Source organism: Poeciliopsis prolifica, unplaced genomic scaffold (genome assembly GCF_027474105.1).
Source record: "Poeciliopsis prolifica strain line A6 unplaced genomic scaffold, Auburn_PproV2 SCAFFOLD058, whole genome shotgun sequence".
Classification (NCBI taxonomy): Eukaryota; Metazoa; Chordata; class Actinopteri; order Cyprinodontiformes; family Poeciliidae; genus Poeciliopsis; species Poeciliopsis prolifica.
This window is the reverse complement of record NW_026562433.1, coordinates 2,233,264-2,252,879: the sequence shown is the minus strand read 5'-3', so window position 1 is coordinate 2,252,879 and position 19,616 is coordinate 2,233,264. Positions and strand designations below refer to the sequence as shown.

At 39.4% G+C, this 19,616-nt stretch overlaps 1 protein-coding gene across 5 annotated transcripts in view; it reads right to left on the bottom strand.

The window, feature by feature from the left end:
- Positions 1–19,616, bottom strand: part of pcdh7b (protocadherin 7b) — a 129,786-nt gene that overhangs the window by 9,413 nt on the left and 100,757 nt on the right. The window lies entirely within an intron of this gene.

Genomic DNA, 19,616 nt, shown 5'->3' with positions numbered 1-19,616 from the left:
GAGAGGAAGTGTTCCTGGGAGAAAAGAGCAGCAAGAAACAGAATAGGTGCTAAATTATTAACGCGGTCACGGCGGGTTCAGACAGAACAATATCCACAGGAAAAAGCGATATTTGTCTTTCTCTAGCTGAGATGCTTGCCAGACAATTAGGAAAGGATGGAAAAGATGCAGCGGTGATAGTGTGGCTTGGTGGGTGGGGATATGGAACAAAAAGGAGAGCGCTGAGGAGCAATGGCCTTTGAAAAGAGATTGCCCGGCTTGGAAAAGCATTTATTGATAGCATTAGCATCAGCAGTTGGAAATTGTATCAGCAGCAGTTTTGAACAGAAGCAGCATTTTAACTTCTGTCATTCCCAGTTCAAATGTTGGAAGTACAAGGGCATTTATATGTTTATAGATGTTATAGACATGAAACAGCTAATTTTCTGTATCTCCAAACTGCATTTATCTTTCATGCAAATCATACTCTGCTGATGAACCTACTTGACCCACATTTGCTATTCTTCAATAAACATCTTCCCATGCCGCAATCACGCCCCACCCCCGGTTTCTTTTTTTTTTTTTTTTTTTTTTTTTTTTTTAGCTTCAGCAATGCGTCTTATGGGCCAGCTGGCAGGATGCTGCTGAGTGTGGCAGCAGTTGATCTATTCCCTGCCTCCTGAGCTTCTTGAAGTATTTACTACCTGGCAAGGGCAACTAAGGGAATAATCTGGAACCCCCACCACCACGCCTTGAGAGCCGCGAGACGGGTGCGGTGGAAAAACGGAGACGAGAGGAAGAGAGGAGAAAGATACAGAGCCCTGATCGAGTTTTGTAATGACCTGTCACCTCCTTTTGTCTCACTTTCCACAATGTCGTGCGTGGAACAAAACGATATACGCGTTAGGCTGCACAGTTTTCAGGGCTATATTCAGACAGACTGGGGTTATGACGTCACTTCCATTTTAGTCCTTTTTTTTCCCCTTTGCCTGCAGGCTATACGCTTACAAGCATTGCAATGACACTTCAAGAAGGCATTATGGGTATGATATGGCTGCTTTTCCATTTCAGCAGGGCCAATACTCTTCCTGGCATAATGAATGTAGTGCGGCCTGGTCCTGAGGTAATTAATTGAGGAGGAATTAACTAGCATAATTTCATTCTGGTGACAATCTCTCAGCCAATTATCAAATTGAGCTTCACTCTTCGTACCCTCTGCACATGTCCTCAGACTCTGGAGGGCCTCTACGTCTCCTTGCTCCATTTTGAGCAATGAGCCGCCGAAGCAGGAGACCACATTCATGTGTGGACAATGGCTCTCATATACAGTGCTTTGCAAAAGCATTCTTATGCTTTGAACTTTCTCTCATTGTCATGTTACAACAGTCAGAGCATTTAATATGATATACCAACACAAAGCGGTACATCATAAGAAAATATGTGATTTTATTTTATTTTTTCTTCTTACAAACTAAAAGGTGACAATATATGCTCAGCTTTTTTGGGTTAATAAAACTCTCCAGTTACACAATGCAACCACCTACCGTAATATGTTATTACCAGCTTTGCACATCTGAAACTGAAGCATTTGTGAACATCTAATTTAGGTCTTGCCAAATATTCTTAGCTAAATTGAGGTCTGGGACATTTAAACACAAATTTGCTTTGTTTTTAACTATTTATACAAAGCTCTATGTCTGTGTTTAGGTTTGCCCTGCTGGATGGTAAACTTATCCATCTGTTAGTGAACTCTAACCACATTCGGTCTCGATGCCAAAGAACAACCTGCTCACAAAAGGACGCTGCCGCCATCAGTTTTCATAGCGGACCCAGTTTGTTGGGGTTGTTAGCTTTCTGCCACACAGTTTGGTTGTAGGTAGGCCACATATATAGGACCAGAGAACCTGCCAGAAAGTTTAGCATATTGTATTAAGACATAATCGAGCTTTGAAAGTTTGTAAAATTTTATACCTGGCATATTTGATGATTTCCTTGGTCTTTATGCTGTTTGTTCATTAATGGTTTCAAACAAAACTCAAAGGCCTTTACAGAAAAAGCTAGATTTACTAAGACTACATTACTCTCAGATGGACTCCATCTACCAATTAGGTATTTTTAAGGCAGTTTCTATAGCAAAACAAAACAATAAATAAATAAGTAACTAAACATTGTCTCTGGTTGTTGCATTTGTGCTACATTTACTAGGGAAGTAAATCAAGTGGTTGGAATACTTAGTAGGATGTTGTCTTCTTTGCCAGGAATATTTTCATTATCTTTGTCATGCATGTGCATGTATATATAGATATATGAGCACAGACACAAGAGAATGCCTCCATAGAGCTCTTGTGACCCACTGTCATACATAAAAGGAAGGAATAACAGGATGATTTTGAGAGCAGAGTGACTCATCCAGCCCTCCTGAACAGAGTGATGGGATGGTGCTGGCTTCCTGCCACACATTCACAAGGCAACTGAAACTAAAGAAAACCACACAAAAAAATAAAAATAAAAAAAACTTATTCACGTCCTGCGTTCTGTGGCGCAAACAACAAAACCATACAACAAATGCAATTTCTTTTTAAGCTCTAAGAGTATTTTAGCATTCTTTTCTTAATCAACTGCTGCTTACATTACTGGATATGTAATGCATTGAGCTTGAGAGAAAAAAAATAAAACGCCTCCTAAACATGGCACTGTGTCGCCCCCTCACTCACATGCTTATGTGTGTTTCCTACAGAAGAGCTGAGCCTTTTACTCTGAAAGCGCCATGAGGATTAGAATTAACAGCTCTGCTGTAGTGCACGCATGCAATGCTGCTGCTAGCACCCGATAAAACAATATGGAGGTCTCGACTCAGTTTTACCCCCCGCCCCACACACACACACACGCACACACGCACACCCCAACACACACACGCACACAATCACGCAGCCACACCAAATGCATGTTTTTGCACTGCAGCAAACCTTACATTAAGGACACAGACTGTGTGAAGAAGCTTCCGTTTGTTGTGTCTGAGCTTGCTATTTTCAACCGCAGACAAGAAGGCAAACCCAGAGTGTTAACTGATAAGGCAGACATGGAATATATGATGGAGCAGTGTGTGGAAAATGGTAGGGCTTACTGTGCTACTCTGAGGGGGTTAACTCAGTTTTTCAAACATGTTTATTATTATTATTATTATTATTGAAATGTTTACTATTTCTCTAAAATCTTTCTCCCCTCTCTCTATGACACGTACACAGCATCTCTCTCTTATTTCGCCAGCCATTCTTTAGAAAAGAAGTGTCATTGCTTCTCCTCCACTGTTACTCTTATCGCACACTCCCAGGCACAGTCTCACAATGGCCTGTTTTACACCATTAAATGGTTATTTGTCAAAATAAAAATTTCAATTAAATTCTCCCAGAAGAAAAAAACAACATGAAAAATTGGTGGTTTGTGCTTTTCATTAACATATAAGTAGGAGAAAATATTTAAATTCCTGGTATACTATAGGTATCTGCGTGGAGAGAGGGAGAGGTGATAGGTGCATGTCTGAAAATGGGGTTATTACATAAAATGTAAAAATACCCATAACGTGTCTAGTTGTTATTTCATGTTATGCAGCTAAAACACATAGAAGCTGCACAGAACATTATACTCGTACATTCAAGCCAGGATAAGTACAGCATTACCCCACACGGCCGAAACTGGAGCAGGAAGGACACATTAGATTTTGTGTATCGTCAACCTAAAGCAAAAAAAAAAAGAACCTTGGCTGACATCAATTGCTCAATTTCTTAAATAATAAATGCTACATATTTCTCAAGGTAAATATAGATATACATTTTTTTAGCCGCATTTTAGAAACACATTCAGGGCCAGAGCGAGCCAGACATGGCTTAAACTGACAGAGAGCGACAAACCCACCCAATGTCAGGGCAGAAAGACAGAAGCAATGATCAAAGATAAGCAACTGTTGCTGACCGCCAATCCAAGAAGGGTTGGAGTGTAATTGGACTTGCATTCTGGGCTTGTGTTACAGGCACATGACCCGGGTATATTGGAGTCAATGAGACAACCATGCATTTCTAAGTGCTCTAGAGTCAAATGTCAACTCAGATAAAGCTCTCCAAAACTTGGTCAACGAGAATCCCAAACGCTGTAACAAATCTAAACCAGAATAAATGTAATAATAAATGTTTGTATAACAAGAAGTACCATATATTTTATCTAGTTAGGGAGGAGTTCAGTATGAAATCAAAATTATTTCCATCCTTAGTGTTGAAACACATTCTTGGCCAGAATGAGTCGGGCATGGTGAGTCATGACCTTAATTGAAAGCTAGTGGTGCAAATGTGTTAGGGGTAATTATATTGACCTAAAGTGACTGGCTTTCAGCTTGTTTTTGTATTTTTTTCAGGAGGTTGACTCATAAACAGTCAAACTAAGCTTCACTCTAAAGCAGAGAAGGCAAATTACCAGGAGCTTGTGTTTCCCTGAGGGATTCGTTTTGCTGTGTCTCAGCAGGTTCCTTAAAACATGATGGGCTATTGTGTTCTGAGGACTGCTGGGGAAAAAAAAAACAAGTTATTTTATTTTTTTTAAATGAGGTACTTTATTTTAGTTTCTCCATTTTATCCCTATGAAAATATAGTACCCCTAATGGTTTAAAATGTTTTAATACTGAAAGTATTGCAATTCTGTGTGACATGACACTTCTAATATACTTAACTTATGATGATTAAATTATAAATAGACATCTATATATAGGCTATATATATAAACCAACTAGTTGAAATGTTGTAGTGAATTGTTTTGGGTTAGCAAACAGGTTATGTGAGGGATTTTGGTTAATTCCTCCAGGATAGTTTGAACACCTACTGGGAAAGCTGAAGCAAACTGCTTTAAGTGGCTGTGCTGAGTTCAGCCATGATGAAAGTGCTAAAAGGACGTGCCAGTCATCAAGCAGGTTCTCCAGGCCTTTTTTAATGTATCCTTGAGTCTGGCCGGGGAGCCTCGGCTGTGTGAAACCTCCCGGAGAGTCTGAGTGTTCAAGAATGAAAGCAAGGGTTCTTCAATGAAAGTCAGACTATGGTCGTCCCCTGGTGGGGAAAGTCTCAAATGGACCAATTTGCATTTTAGTCCAAGCCGTAAGCCATGTCCAGGCATCTTTTTTTTTCATATATTTAATGGTAAAAAAAAAACAGTTACATCGTGTTTACACAGAATATGACAAAAAGTCAAGTGGCTTAAACACTCTCTAGCCACTCTTGTGTGGACTGAAGCTTAGTGAGATATAGCCTGATAGCACCAAGGTGTCCCGGATTATAAACTCTCTCACACATAGCCCGCTGTTTGTTGCCTTTTGGAGTGACATACAGGATTTGCTGCTGTGGAGAGGCATTTAGCTGTCATCCTTTTTACTCAATCTGTGACTAATTCAACCTCAGCTGTGGTTGACCCCGCCACTGGACTGTTGCAGACAATTCCACTATTATGTAACACCTTGAAATTAAGGAGCAGGTGTGTATGAGTCTGGGATAAGGGTGGATCATCTGCACATGAGCATTGGAAAGATATTTAAGATAGAGGGAAGAATAAGACAAGTCGGTACACATAATATGATTTTTAGTGCTTGTCTTGCGTGATCCAAATCATTTCCTTTTCCATGTGTTTCTAGTCAGTAAACAAAAGTTCTTGCCAGTTCTTTTACTTTTTGAAAATGTATCTGTTCAAGTCAGGTGTCGCGTGATTTAGGAGCAGGCTCCAAGCTGCTGATCAAATTTGTAACAACCTTCTTTAATGGTTCAGCGGCATGTAATGGGGCTGGAAGTTTGATTAACTTCAAACTTCCATCCCATCTAGGTGATTCGAGATATGACAGGGTGAAGCCGTTCTATAAGACAACTACAGAGAAAAAAAAGTTTTCTTTACTTTCCATCTTCTTTCTTTGCAGTTTCCATTGCTTTTATGAGAGGAATGTAGCAGGCAGACATTTGATACCACAGGAACAAGAAGGGTCGTGAATCTGTGAGGGGACATCTTCAAACAATTTGAAGTCAGTCAATCTTTGAATTATTGCCACTAAAGGTGGTTCTGAAAGATCAATTCGTGAACTTTGACTATTTTTTCTGTAATTGTACAGAAAGTCATGAACATTTCTTTTTGCCGCTATTGTGTATGACAGGTAGACTATTCATTCAAATCACAAAACGTCTGCAGCCCTATACTCACTGTATGACGTTCAGGTTTTAAATTTTTGTGCTACTTGGGTCCAATCAAGATGGTGCATTGTGCACATACATGCTCCAAATACATTCCCTGACTTTTTTCATAATTATTCAGAACAAAGAAGGTAAAAGATCAAGTTAGGCTTGTCATCATCTTAAGCCACTGCCTTTGCTTCTGTAGCAAAGTTTTTCTCCACAGCAACAGTGTAGACCACGTCTTTCACTTTCATCTTAGCACAATTCCTGAGAGCAACAAATGCCACAGGGAGACAGCAAGGCTTGCCTCGGTCATAAGTCCAAAGCCTTTCCACTACTCTTAGGGCCACGTCCAGATGTGAATACAAGTGGACAGTTGAAAGCAAAGCCCTCTATTAACCTATACATGCATCACACACGATGAATAAGAAAAGGGAGATGATTTGAAGTGAAACCTGCTCTGGATTGAAGTCACGATGAAGTCTTTCAAGCTGAAACGCAGGCCTTTATTTATTTAACGGGCAAGTTTAGCAGCAGGAAAAAAAAAAAAATACAGCACCACAGCTGTAGCCATACACAGTGTATTATTTAAAGCACCAGGGGCCCAATTTGTCACTCTGGCGGGCTCATCACAGATGAACATCCTTTATGAAATGCACTTTTCACGCTGCCTGTCGGAGGGATCAAAGTATTAGCTCAAGCCTTGCCCGTTTCTCCCTCCTCAGTCTCTCTGCTCCGATTCCCACTGACAAAATGAGTCAATTTAAACCAAATGGATCCCCTATCAAAAAGAGGAGAGCGGTGAGGGGGAGCGAGACAGAGAGAGGGAGGCAGGGGGAAATAGATTCATATTGTGAGTGGTTGAAGTTTGGGGAGGTGGGCAGTAATGAGGGTACATGGACACTGAGTTTCTTTTACAACATGTAGAGAAAAGAAGCTACAGGAGATACAATGGAAAAAAGGTCATTATTGGACTTAAGCCTTTCTGGTACATTCAACAGATTATCACATTATATGGGTAAAATCAGAGAAAGCATATTCCCCGCAGATAGGGTGAAAGCTTTTTTTCATTTCAAAAAGAGTTGCTCAGCTCTACAGAAGAGTACTCAAACCCATTCAAATTTTCTACATTTTGACAAATAACCACCACAAACTTTGTTGGACATTTTTGTGATTTTCTGTGACTTTCTGTGATAGATTGCTGTATCCGAGGTGCACTGATGAGTGTTATTATGGATACTTCCTCACAGCTGCTGTTAGACTCTATAACCGCCACTGGTCCCAATAAACTCAGTAAGGTTTATGTCTGTGCTGATATCTATGCAACTTTACTCATTCTGAATAAAGTTTCTGCTGTTATCTGCACAAAACCTGGTGTTGCACAAGTTTTATTGTCACTAATTGTATAAAACTTGACAACAAAACATGAAATTAACCAACACATTCCTTTGTACTGGAGTGCACTATATTATAACTACATGGTATTTATGTTACAATTTTGTCCTTACTATAGAGTATTGTTCTTCCTTATTCTGTTTTTATATATTTTAGATTCTTTGTGCAAGTATACTTTCTTGGTTTAAATATCGCAATCTACAGTAATTTCCCCAATGTGGGACAATAAAATATGTTCACACTGACGCCTAAAGTGACCCAAATCAGATTGTTTTTGTTGTTTTACTTTTTTTCCCTTTATGCACCTGACAGTCTTAACAACACAGATCAGATTTTTACATATGTGACTCAGGCTACTTGGAGATGTGGCCCTAAATCCAGTATGTAACTGATCTTTTCAAATGTGACCGGTGTCTCTACGCCCAGGTCGCATTCATCCGACCTGTATGTCGTCGACACGTCACTATTGTGCATCCTCATACACATAAGAAGGAAGAACAGCAACAACCATGAATAATAATGGTAAATACCATATTTAATCCCCATGATATGTTTTATATAATCTATCAAAAACCAACATGAGTTTTAAGCTAAACTTAACCACGTAGCATAACTCATGAATTTGAAATTGGCTCTTTACAGGCTGGTTTAAAAGGGTATCAAGTAAAAATGTACAATTTAAAGCATCACTTCTAACTATTACACAGATGAGGAGATGAAAGGAACCCCTGACCAGATTAAATATGTTTTATCTAGCCATGCCATGGTTTGTTTTTCTTTTTAAGAAGCGCTAATCTGACACTGACATGTGATTCTGAGAACTTCTGCGGATATTTTGTCCCAACACTGATTCAACCCTAAAGAGACACATGAGACTGTCAGATCGATACGTGGGGAGCTCAAAAGCTGCACGTTCACCTCGGTATATATTCCCAGGCACATTTTTCTTTTTTTTTTTTTTTTTTATGTGCAGCTCAAGTTCACATGACGTCGGACGGCACATTGCATGTAACACAGCATCACTGCATCTTCCACCCCATCCTTTGAAGAGCAGAAAACATGCTTCATTACTCACCCAGCTTGACAGGCCTATTTTTCCCCCACCTCTGCTCCTTCATCCCCCTCAGCTCCACCACCACCATTACAACCCCATCCTGGTTTTAGTAAAGCTCTCAACCAATTGATTTTTTTTCCCCCTCTCTTTTTTCCTCTTTAATTTCTTTCCCCTTTGCCCTTGATTCTGATGCTTCAGAGTTGTGGGAAATATTTATTCACATTGATCGACAACTGAGCTGATGGGTCTTTCACGTGCGTCAGATCTCAAACTGTTTTTGTCCCACCAATGTCTCCAAATATCAATCACCAGTGGGAGAAGTGCTCATTGGACTGCAGATTAGGGCAATCAAGCCCCAAAGGCCAGACTCATCTTCTGACAACAAGACTTCATAAAAAGGAGAGAGAAAAGTAATATACACCAGAATGCCACAATCTGAGGAGAGTTTGCAGATTCCGCTTTGACTCTTGCGTGTTGTCGGTGGTCAAAACAATGGTTAAAGAGATAAAAATCTCCACAAATTATTTAAGCACCCAAAGCAGATGAAGACGTGTCTGACCCGGAGCTGCAGAATCGATTGGATTCCACGCACGATGTGCAGTCGAGAACCCGGAGGGAGCATTCTGATGATAATTCCTGAATCTGTGTGGTTGCCATTAAAAATGCAGCACCGACAGAATATTTTCTGCATCAAATTTTCATAGCATCAAGCAGTCTCGACAGCTCTGTCTAACACACACAGAGAGAAAAAGAAAGCCTCTCACGTAAGAATGATGAAGTTCCTCAGGCAAGCGCTTACGAGATATAGGACATTTGATAGAGCTGTACCAGTTCATAACTTAGTTCACCCAGCTTAAAATGGACTGATCCATGTTCATAAGTCACCACCTAAACATTTTTAACTTACTTCAAAGCTCAAACTTTAACTACTTCTTGTTTATTGATCATTATTTGCCTGAAATAGGGTTTGAAAAAAACAAGAGGCCATTGCGTCATTTACAAATTAGGGTAAGGATTATCCTGTTGTCCAGCATCCATTATGCTCTTCTTACTGTCCTAATTACCAACAGTGTGTATAGATTTTGTAGCAGAGATGTTAAAGCTCACAGAGTGGTGATGTCAACACAAAAACAGAAAACAAATTAAGTAATAATGAATATATTGATAATGTTAGAATATTTAAACAAAAAAAAAAATAGGGTATGCTTTCCTTATATCTTGCATCCCTGATGAACCGCCACAATGTCTTTCTATATGCACAAAGCTTGGAGACTTTGTGCATATAGAGACTATTTCCACAAAATATTGCCTGAGGAGGGCAAAATCTCACCACCCATTTTTACTAAAATTCTTTGAAAATCATTTTTCCGTCAACTTCCCTTGAAAATCATATTGAGAATTTCAAGGGGTAAGCTCATTTGCAATGCACTGCACATACAGAACCGCCAAGACCATGATTTGGCCTGAAAATCATGGTCGAGGTTGAACTATTCTGATAATGTCTCATGTACGTTGAGCAACATGTGTGTGCAGTCAAAAACAAAATCAACGACCCCTGCACACTGAACTGACAAAATCAACGACCCCTGCACACTGAACGACATAATATACTGTACAGTCAGCAGCCAAAACACATTACTGATAATCCCCATTCCTTTCCCAACCTTTGCTGACTCAAATTCTTTTACCTTTTTACCTTTTTCTACATTCACATTCCGCTGTCACATCCCAGGCAGAGCACATCATTCCAGCTAAATAAAACTTCCCTCTTTCCACCGATTACTGCGTGCAAGGTCATATGTAAATACACTTCCTTTGCAACAGGGAAGGCTGTGATGGAGGGAGAAAAAAATACTGGATATAAATATTCCTGCTGTACAGACACATGCATTATGTGGCAAACAGAGAGCTCTGAAAGTTTCATCTGCGTGTCTGGCCGCTGAAGATCCATTCTCACTTTGGCCTCATTATCGTTCTCGTAGTACATCCCTCCTGTGCTCTCCTGTCATGTGCAGAGACCAGAAGAAGGTCCGCATTTTGAGCCCCATTAAAATTGTTATCACTGAGAAAAGCTTTACGGAAAGACGGTAAAGGACCTTGTAAAGTGATATCAGACTACTAGTGCTTTAGAATTATTACTTTCTATCCACAGAGATAGAAAGCAGAAAAAAAAATCCTTTTTGATTACTGCCAGCTAAAGAGGCTGACAGATTTTTTTTTTTTTTTTTCTGTCTCGCCCGGCTCGCCCGCTGGAAGATTAGCATTGTCTCTGACCTCTGATGAAAGAAAGAACCAAGAATAGGACAGAACAGAAGAGAATATGCCAGAGAACATACAATAGCTGAGACTGAGTGAGTCATGAGTGTCAGAAGCCATCAAAAAGCATGTTCTGCGTCTACCTGATAAGTGTCTTTAACTAAAAGTAATATGTATGTACTTCTTTTGTTTCCTCTTGAGGCCAGGATTGGAGGGAGGTTGTTGAGCTACAGCAAAGTGTGCAGTCAAATTAAGAGCAGGGAGAAACGTAATCAGCGTGAAGTGTGTACGAGAGGACGAGAAGGACTGGTAATACGTTAGCAAATTTAATAAGGCTCAGAACTCCTCAATAACATCGACCCCCCCTCACTGAGTCTTCTGGGAAACATGAAATATGGCGATAAAGGATGATGTCGTTCTCAAAAGAGCTCTCTCGAAACAAAATAGTAGTAAAAAAGAAATAGAAATAGAGTAGAAGGCATCCACATGTTACTGTCATGCGTGTCATTGTTGTTGTGCTGGCTACATTTTAAAGCTTTAATTCACTCTTTTCTTCTACTTAAGCTGCAATATTTTCCAAACGTTCCTCTGTTTAAGGTCACACACATTGCTGAATAACTCAAACACCGTGGAGGCATCAGAGGGCCTGTTGGTTTGTTTGTCTGGTTTGATGTACAGAAACTTCTTGACCAGCAGCTTGTTGCTCATTAATCACAAATTACAGGGTCAGTCAAGGGTTACAGATTATTAGGCATCGTTTCCCAATAGGCACCAGCATTATTTCTCTATTTTTTTAAATTTTTATTTATTTATTTTTTTGTATGGCTTATTTGCTTTTTTAGAAATAAATAGGGTAATTTCTTGGGAATTAAACATTAAAGACAATAAAGGGTGGTTAATAAAATAAAATAAAATAAAAAAATAAAAAAAACTTAAGATAGGATATGACATGTAAAACCCAAGACCTGGCTAACATTGATAGAAGAATTCATTGATTTAAGGTTATTTTTGTAAATTTCATCAAAAGTGAAATATTAAGGATACTGAAGTTTATAGGAGGTGCTTAGCGTTTCTGAAGAATTAATGAGTAAGAGCATTTATGGCAATTCTCAAACTCATAATCTTTACCTAAAACTTGCATTAGGTATCAAACAATTTGGCCTGCTTTGTCAACTGAAGTAAATAAACATACACTGCATTGCATGTACTGTATAACGCTAAAAAATTATAGTGCATTTTAACGTGACTAGAAATTCAGTCATTTCAAACACCACTACAAAATGTCTGTCTCACTGTACAGTGAGAACTCCTCAATAAAATTAAAACATACTGTAATACACACTGTGCAGCTAAAAATACATTGCACAGTGTATTATTAGCTCACAAACTTAAACAAAATAATGACCCAGACAAGCTTTTTACAAAATCTTCAGATCAACTCTATTAATAATAATATAATAATACATTTAAATATGTGTTTTCAAAGCGAAACAAATGTTTTACAAATCCCAAACCATGTTTCAATGAATCCATTTAGAGTGGAATGTTTCAGCCCAGGGAATATTTATGCAAATTTGAGGGATTGGATTGACATTAATAACTAATCTCCATACATCATTGAAATTACCCGTTTTTATAAATATCATATAATGTATAAAGAATCTATTGAGTGTAGAAAGAAAGTAATGAGTAATAGAATGACAGACTTTGGGCAAGAGATGACAATGGATAGTCGAGACTCATTGAAATCTTTAGAGCCCACAAGAAGCTCTAAAGCAAATGCCAACTTTAGCATTGTTAGCAGCTAGCCAGTCGCTAACCGTTATCCTCTGTTTGCCCCCAGTGCTTCCAAATCAGTTAGATCTTATCTGCACATCACTTTAAGTAAAACTCTACATTTCAAATCAAGTTGTCTTCTTTTATGAAGTTACTTCCTGTAACTCGGATCTGCTTGAATATTCAAGTTTGCCCATAGAAATGAATTTCACATTTTAATGTGGATCAGTGGGGGGCATGTAAAGGGCTAGAAGAGATCCACTGGTTGCAAAATGCCCATGTTGGCAATAAACCTAAAGGTAAGGGTGAATGAAAACCCAAATGTGAAGAAAATCTGTTCAAATCACTAAAGCTCTGCTTGCTCAGATTATACAACTTCATAGAAGAGAGAATTTTCTTTAGACATGATGTTCGTCGTAAAATCCACACAGAAAGTGGTTCAAATTTCCTCAAGATTTATTTGTGAGTAATATTTCTACTCAGTCTTTCTCGTGACTATTCCAGAGTAACATCTCAGAGAAACCCCCTCCTCAGGTATGTCAAACTCGATGTGCTCCTGTTGACACCAACACAACCGAGAAATGCACCTCCCCGACCTGTCATGTCCTGTCAAATGAACAGAGAGAGACAGCCTCTCGCTCTGTCGAGTCCCATGACATTTACATACCATACTGCCTGGTAGTGCTGGAGTCACCCATGGGCTAGATCAGTCCTCGAATTTAGGACAGGCACTTTTTTCCAGTCTCCTACCCAATCCACTTCCTTGTCACTACCTAGGTGAGATCTGCTCACGCTTGACTAAAAGAAACACCAAACGTGTATCTTTGCTTGACTGCAACCAAGTCGGCCTGCTGGCTTTCAGATCAAGGATGCAAAGCGTAAAAGGGTAAAAGGGGAAAAAAAGAGAGAGGGAGAGAGAGCGAGGGAGTGGAAAAACGTGGACCATTTCTCACCCCCAACCAACCGGTATTCTGAGCAGGTTCATGTTCTCTCCTCAGCCAGCTTGGTCTGCCTGAGCTCACCTACACTTTTTGTCTTTTTCTTTTCTATTCAGACCGATTACAATGGCTTTTTAGTTATTTTACTTCCAATAAGGTTGTCGTCTCTGCAGACGCCTTCCACCATCCCACTGGCCCTCCCTCTTATTACCTCCCTTATGTCTATGCTATACGACTCCCAATTGGCAAATTCATGAGATTGATCATTTTTCACGGCTGGGTGGGTTTACTAAGAGCATCCCTCTTGCACGCCGCATTACGTGGGACCCACAACCCTGCTGGTAAAACTCCACAGCCATATCACTTAACATGCACTGGGCTCAACTCCCAGGAGGAGTAGAGGGAGGCTATGGGAGAGCAGAAGAAGAAAGCAGACCTCTGAGCAGAATACTAATAATGTTAAGCACTTGCAGGAAAAAAAGGGTGGAGAAAAGACAAGAAGCAGTGACAAAATATAACACTTAATTTGATTCGTCGTAGCTTCCTTGGCCTTCTTCCGTTTGTGTGTGTGACTGCATGGGTCGATTTACAGGAACATATGGGCACATATACATACATGTATGTGTGCACAGCGTGGCCATAGGCGTACAAAAATACCCAGTTACAGAACTCCCCACTGACAGATTCATATGCCTCTGGGGTATTTTGGGGCACTCCATTCTCGCTCATTTTTCTTCAGCATCCATGTGCCTGAGAAGCATGTATGAACACATATGCCTATATGTGTGCAGTGGTCTGCTTTGGTGATAGGAACGAGAGCGAGGGGCTGCATTAGCATGATTAAAAAGACAGTAACAAATGGCTGTTGTCTGACGGGAGCCATGTGACTATCACAACAGGATATAGGCCAAGTGTTTCAACACACACGCACACACATGCACTTCCCGGAATGATTTGACTTTACTCCTAATGAAGAGATGGACTGGAGGGAACACAAGAAAAGCAAGGAAACAGACGACTCAGCACTGTCATCTTATATCTGTTTTTTGTTTTGTTTTTTCTTCCTGATAGTATATTTCTTCTGTGGAGTATTTTAGGAAAACTAGGGTGTGACATAAGTGTGTGCAGATGCATCAAATCTTAATGTGCACGTGGTCGCTGGTGAAGCCTCATTATCACAATTTCCTTTAGGAGAAGAATACAGAATAGAGAGTTTCTTTTCATTCCCACAACTGCTGACTTTCAGGCAAAGGCAGGCCTCTAAAAATAGCCTCGGTGCTTCATGCACTGCAAGCCCCCTTTCCACTCATTAATTCCAGGTAGATAGAGTGGGAACGCATATTTTCATCCTTGGTTTTTCCACATTGTTTATTCAATATATGTTCTATTTCTCTTAATCACAAAACTGATTTTTTTCTTCCCCCTGCCATCTGGTTGTTCACTGTCCAGCCTTTGCAATAATAACCATTCTGAATGAATTAACTTGCTAATTCCTACCTGCCAGTCATAATGCTCAGACATAAGTTGGGTGTGCAATAATAGCTTTCTGGCCAATTGTACTCAGCTTCCATTTAACATCCAGTTACAATAAGATGCAAAAGCATTTCTAAGCCTTGAACATTTAGACATTTCCTTGCATTATAGCCTCTTTCTCCACTTTTTTGTGTTGGATGTGAACAATGGAAAGAAAAGGATTTGTGCTTTTAAACATTTTTAAAAACTGAAAATCTGAAAAATATGGTGTCCACTTACATTAGGACTATCTGAGACAATACATAATTTTATTTTTTCCATTATTATTATTATTATTATTATTATTTTTTTTTTTTTTTTTTTTTTTTTTTGTTGCTGCTATTACATGTGCTCTTTTTTGGTGTACATCTATAAGAGCTTCATTTTTGGGAGCCTATTATTCTTTGCAAAATAGCTCAAACTAAGTCAGACTGCATGGAGAGCCACCTGTGAAAAATCAATTTTCAAGTCTTGCCACAGCTTCTCAGTTGGACTTTAGTGTTTCAGGTACTCTGGCACATGAATGTGATTGGGTCTAAATGATCCATTTAATTTCAAGGTTGTTGTCCAACTGGAAGGGGAACCTTTAGTATTATGTGTTTTGACCAGACCCATCTGCTCTGTTCCTTGGGGTTCGTGATGCTGCTTGTTCATGAATGTTCTTTAACATGAGGTCCTCAAAAAGCAGCTGCACTTCACACTGGATTATTGTTAGACGTGTAATAGTAACAGGGGCTGAATAAAGATTTTTATTGTTTTTAACTGTAGAACAAAATTCATCATTATGGGTTTACCAATACAAAGCAGTGCTTGTATCAGGCATCATATCTTGACAAAGCACAATGCAGTTCTTGTTAATGTGGTAAAATGTGGAAAAGTTTTATGGCTTTAAGTACTTTTCCCAGACACAGTTCGTGTTAACTCTGTGGAAAGAGCATGTTTCTATCTTTGACCATGGCAGCATTCATTAATATTAGAAGCACAGGAAGAGACAGAAGGAAGAAATATTCTGCAGTACATTAGCAGCCAGATTTATTGACGTCTTTGCGCTGTGAATGTGGCAGGTGCTCTTAAGCTACATTTGAACTTCACAGCTCCCCCTGACTCCTCCCTCCATCCCTGCGGTGAGGGATTTATATATATATATATATATATATATATATATATATATATATATATATATATATATATATATATATATATATATATATATATATATATATATATATATATTTATTTTTTTTTTTTTTTTTTTTTTTTTTTGAGTTGGGGGGGAAAACATACACACACCGTTTTCTGTCAAGGTTGGTAAGACATTGCAGGATTTTTATGAATGTTCTCCTTCTCGTCAGGGAACAGTATGCTGCCTCTCACTGACTGCAAGCACTAAATGATGGAAGAGCCGTGCTTCGCACTGTCAATCGCCAAAAGTCACCTGATCAGAGCGCAAAAGAAAATGTAAAACACTTATGGGGTTCACTGTTAAATTTCTAATTAGACAAAATTGCTCAAAAATGGGTAGTGAGAATTGAGATACCTTTCTTTTAATTTTCAAGAACTTAAATCTTATTTTCCAGAGTGTGAACTAACCCAGAGTTTACACTTTAGCTTAAAAATATCCCACAAGATACACAGATTTACTTTGCTTTGCTTATCAGTTTCCAGAACAAACAAACAACTTTCAGGTTAGATTCTGGAACCATCCTAGGACTAACCTTAATCTTTCAGTTTCCTTTTTCTGGTACTTATTCAAAATTAATATTTGCAGATATTTATACGTTATGTTATTTCCTGGAACAATAGCTTCGTCCATGAATTTACAGGTTATTGTCTTAATCTTACTATTAACGCCCCATGAGCTCACAACAGAAATTGACATGCTATGTTATGGAACTTTCATAAAACTTGCAAGCCTGAAGCTTATGTAATTTCAAAGAAAGCACAGGGAAATCATACATGCACATATGACTGCTGAAACATGCAATTTTACACGGTCTCCTAAATCTGTGACATTATTCCCACATTTCCAAAACAAATTCAGAAATTAAAAGAGCTACCAGTCCATGATGAATTAATGAATTATCTCCCAGAGTCCTGGGTTTCTTAAATTGCAATACTGAAGGTTTTATTTCTTGGCCAAACGCTCTCCCACAACTATAACCTTTTCACCCAATCTCACATGTGTGTCTCTCTGGCCTGCGGCAAGCTGCAGCCTCCATCACTTACTGGATAGGAACCTATGTATGGAACAACACATTAGCTCAATACAGCCTAATTGTATTAGGCCTTAAAGTATGAGATTAGTCTTCAGATGTGTCCAGAGGAAACCAGGATACCACGCGAGTGCCTGCGGTGGTGTATTAAATTGATGCGTATCCGACACAGTCCAAGGAGGGAAAAGAGCAGACTGTAGTCTCTAGAGATAATAACTGCAAGGCTTATTTCTTGCGGGTCGGCCTGGCCATTTCTCAGGAGGAGCAGCTATTGATGTGTCAAAACAATTTTTCCTCCCTTGTCACTAAATATCTCATGCAAGTTGATTTTCATCTCTCATATATCGCTCAGATAGCCAAGCCACTGTGGCACAGTACAGTAAGAGCACTTATGAACTAAAATTAGACAGGGTGAATATGAGAAAAGCTGCAGGAAAAAGTTAAGCAAACGTAAATATGTAGGCAACAAAACACCACCTACCATCTACTCTTATACATGTCATTGGTATGGTAGCTCATTATGCGCGTCTTTATTATCTTTATAGACAGGTTATTGTGCAGTTCCTTCAGAATCCCTAAGAGAAAGCATTTTTTTTCTTTTTGTCCCTGCATGCGGGGTTGGATTTGTGCTGCAGCAAAAATGAGGGAATTCATCTGCAACACTGTGAGCAGATTTTGGAATTTGAATACATTCTCTAAATCTCCGAGCAATCGATCTGAGCTGTGGATATCACAACGAGGCAGGGAAACCCGGCAAATATTAAATACACAACAAACATATCAGCTGCTAACAGCTCAGCACAGATTAGGCCATCTTCCTGAAAGTGAGCACATATTTACTTACACAAACAAGAGAGGGAGAATATTACCAAGATTTGCATTGGTGCATGCCAGAGTATAAATGAGGCTAAACGGGTATGCTTGTGTTTGTTACAGAATGGATGAATGTGAATTTTTACTTAGAAATATTTGGATTTTTAGAGTTGTCATCATTATGACTACTACAGATGTTCACATATGAGTATTTTAACATGCAAAGCTTAATATTAAAAGTCAAGCTTAGGCTCACTGCACTCAACAGATGCTGACCAATTGAGAATACCTTTTTTTGTTTGTCACATGCGTCCACATTGCTGTCAGAAGGCATTTTGATAGAAAACGGGTTCGTCGCTAATAAACGACAAAAACAAATGGGGCTGGGAGTTTATGGAGGGAGTGGGGGTATTGTTTTTTTATTGATTACCTTTGGCTTAGGAGACAGTGACAAGGAGTCTCCACTCATCAGGCCAGGTTTATCGATCAGCTGGGGAGGAGCAGCAGCAGGGAGCGAAAGGGGTCAAGCGTGTAAGCCAAAAAATAGCTGGCATGCAGCTCAACGGAACGGCAAGAGTGCAGCCATGCTCCTGACATTGATAATAAATGTGTAAAATGCAGTAGGTTTCTCCCTAGGGATGGAAAAGAATGGTTGCAGTAACATCCAGTCCTGACGTGTATTTCACAGAGCGATGCACCGCAAAACCTACGACTGAAACAATAGTCATTAAACTGCCGAGTTTTGCGGTTCAACGGTTTTTCCAAGAAAAATGGCTCAAAAGGATCAAGCCAACTTTGTTGCAATTTACTACGCCTTCTTGTTATCTGTTTAGTCTCCTGAATAAGCTACCAATCTATCCAGCCATCTGAAGGAGGTCGTATCAATACATCAATATAAAATGATTGCAGGCAGATTTATTTTATTTTTTTTATAAATAAAAATCCAACAACGTAGCTTACAAAAGAAGTGGAAAGGTGTGATAATGTAATAACTAACAATGCCCCTACTTCCAGTTGCTATAACAATGGCAGCATGCTGCAGAATCAATCAAGTGGAGTGCACTGCATAATTACGCAGATGATCACTGTCACTGTCGGTAGCGGCAGATCAGTTTTTATGACCAGAAGGCAGCATTGCAGCGACTGAGCAGTATTGCCAAAATGTCCTTACTTTGGAGAAGACCATGCAAAGGACACTCAGAGGAGGGCGAGACGGATGACATTCTGAACTCCTGCAAAGACTGAATCACTACAAGCACCTCCCCACTGGAAGTGTGGCGGGATCAGCAATAATTTACACCGACAGAAGGACCTGACAACAGGAGTCCACACACAACAGTCAAACCCTCTCACCCCCTTCAACCTCCCTATTTATTTATTTATGGTTTTATTTATTTCCCATGTACTTGGGAGTTTTCCAGTGAGATCAAACAGACATTTAGTTCAAAGATACACCTTTTATTACACAGAAGAGGTGCACCAGGTTTTC